This window comes from Buceros rhinoceros, unplaced genomic scaffold (genome assembly GCF_000710305.1).
Source record: "Buceros rhinoceros silvestris isolate BGI_N320 unplaced genomic scaffold, ASM71030v1 scaffold32426, whole genome shotgun sequence".
NCBI lineage: Eukaryota > Metazoa > Chordata > Aves > Bucerotiformes > Bucerotidae > Buceros > Buceros rhinoceros.
This window is the reverse complement of record NW_010418645.1, coordinates 4,190-6,140: the sequence shown is the minus strand read 5'-3', so window position 1 is coordinate 6,140 and position 1,951 is coordinate 4,190. Positions and strand designations below refer to the sequence as shown.

General features: G+C 62.8%; 1 protein-coding gene across 1 annotated transcript in view; it reads left to right on the top strand.

The window, feature by feature from the left end:
* Window positions 1-1,951, top strand: part of FIBCD1 (fibrinogen C domain containing 1) — a gene marked incomplete at both ends in the record, with an annotated part of 9,424 nt that overhangs the window by 3,288 nt on the left and 4,185 nt on the right. The gene's annotated exons all lie outside the window — the stretch shown is intronic.

Sequence of the window (1,951 nt, the reverse complement as noted above, 5' to 3'; positions counted from 1 at the left end):
GGGGAAGGAAGAAAATAGGCTTGTCCACGTTCGCCATGCTGGCAGCGTCAGCAGAGCTGCCCGGTGCTGCTGGCCTGAGCCCCGCAGCCCTGCCCCGGGAGCTTGGCTGGAGCTGGAGGGTGGTTTCAGGCAGGGAGCTGGATGCCACAGCTGGGTTTTGTCCTTCTCAGTGGGACTGCTGCTCAGCTGGTGCTTGGTGTAGCTGCGGTTGTACCGTGGGGCAAATGGCCGGGCTTTGCCCTGACCTTGTGGTCCTGGTGAGCTGGTGCTGGGCTCAGGATAGACCCCACCCTCAGCACGTTTCTCCTCGTCTAACGCAGGGGTGCCTGAGGCACCTCTGGTGCTATGCTGATTCACTCGCTGCCCGGCCGCCCTGTCCCACTCGCTTTGCCACAGCGGCTGCCACTGACCTGTAATCACAGTAATGGGGACAGGGAGGTGGGGGCACACAGCGCTGGCAGCGCTGAGCCTCGAGACTCCCCCTTGCTCCAGGGACCCCTTGGGTGCAAGCAGCCCCTAGCCAGGAGGGCATCGCTCAGGGTGCCAACAGCCAGAGGGTCCCAGAGTGGTGGCAGTGGGCTCACCGGGAGGGGTGGGCAGGCTCCCCCGAGGACACGCTGGCTGAGCCAAGCTGGCCAGCACCCCTCCAGCTGGGTGCTCTAGGAAACAAATCCCCCGCGATCTGATTCCCCTAAGCAGCTTTGAGTGGTGCCAGGAGGAAGCTTAGCCCCCCTGCCTTCAGGGGGCTGATGAGCCTTTGGCCTTGGTCTGCCCAGGGCCCACCCCGGGTGGGAGCAACCTGTCATGCACAGGTCGGTACCAGCAGCTTCAGTGGGGAAACTGAGGCACAGCACAGCCCCAGGGACCCCAGCTCCTGGGGAGCCTACATAGGGAAAAGGGGGATCCCGGGGTGGGCAGGGTCCTTCCAGACCTGCGCAGCTTCCAGCAGCCCCAGCCGTGCTCGAGCGCTGCCTGAAGAGCAGCCCAAGGTGATTAGCGAGACACTCAGAGGCTTATTTAAAGCTGCTGCTGCAGCCGGGAGGGCTCTGGCTGGGCTGGGGAGGGGGCGAAGCAGCACCATGGGATGCAGCAGCAGGGTTGAGACAGTGCAGCCTGCAGCACCACAGGGCAGAGGAGCCAAATCCCAGCGTTCCGCAGATGGACGCATGTGGAACAGGGCTGAGAGTGCTCGCCCCAGGCTCCTGTTCCTCAGGGCTGCTCTGCAGCACAGGCTCCCACACATACCTCCAGTCCCCTGGGGTGCAGGGGGTGTCTCAGCCATCTCCCGTGGGGCTGGGGATGCCGGGGGCTCCTTGGGGCACTGGCTCCCTGGGGCTGCTAGTAAGCCATGGCAAGGCTGGGTGCTGTGGTGCAGAGAAATTTCCCTCCACTCCTCCTCCTCCTCTGGAGCGATTACTCCTGACATTTGGGCTTATTTGCATGTGGGTGGGTGGAAGCAATGGCAGCAGCTGAATCAATTTTGACTTGGGAGCTTGGTTGCTGCTGAGCTGAGCCTTAGCCTTAGCCTGCATGGATGGCTTAGAGTCCATGGGGAGTGGGGCAGGGCAGGAGCTGGCCAGGGTCACTCCAGGTGCTGCTCAGCACCTCCCTGTCCCCATGGAGATAACTGCAGTGTCACCCTGTCCCCTTGCTAGAAGCAGCATCCCTGGTCGTTCCCAATCCCCTCCATCGGGAAAGCTGCGCAAGGCACAGCCCTGGCCAGAGCAATGCTTCTCCTCCCCGCCACAGCTGCACCCGGGGCAGCCCGAGTGCCCTGACCTGTGCCGTGCCAGCCATTGCACCTCTGGAGCTGTTAGCTGCTTCGTGTAGCCAAAGCGCAGAGATCTGGCAGAGGACAGCCAGCATCACTGGTCATGCCGGCCAGGACAACACAAAGGCAAAGAAACATGGGATAAAAGAGCTAGGGCACTCCAGCACACCCCCCAGTTCA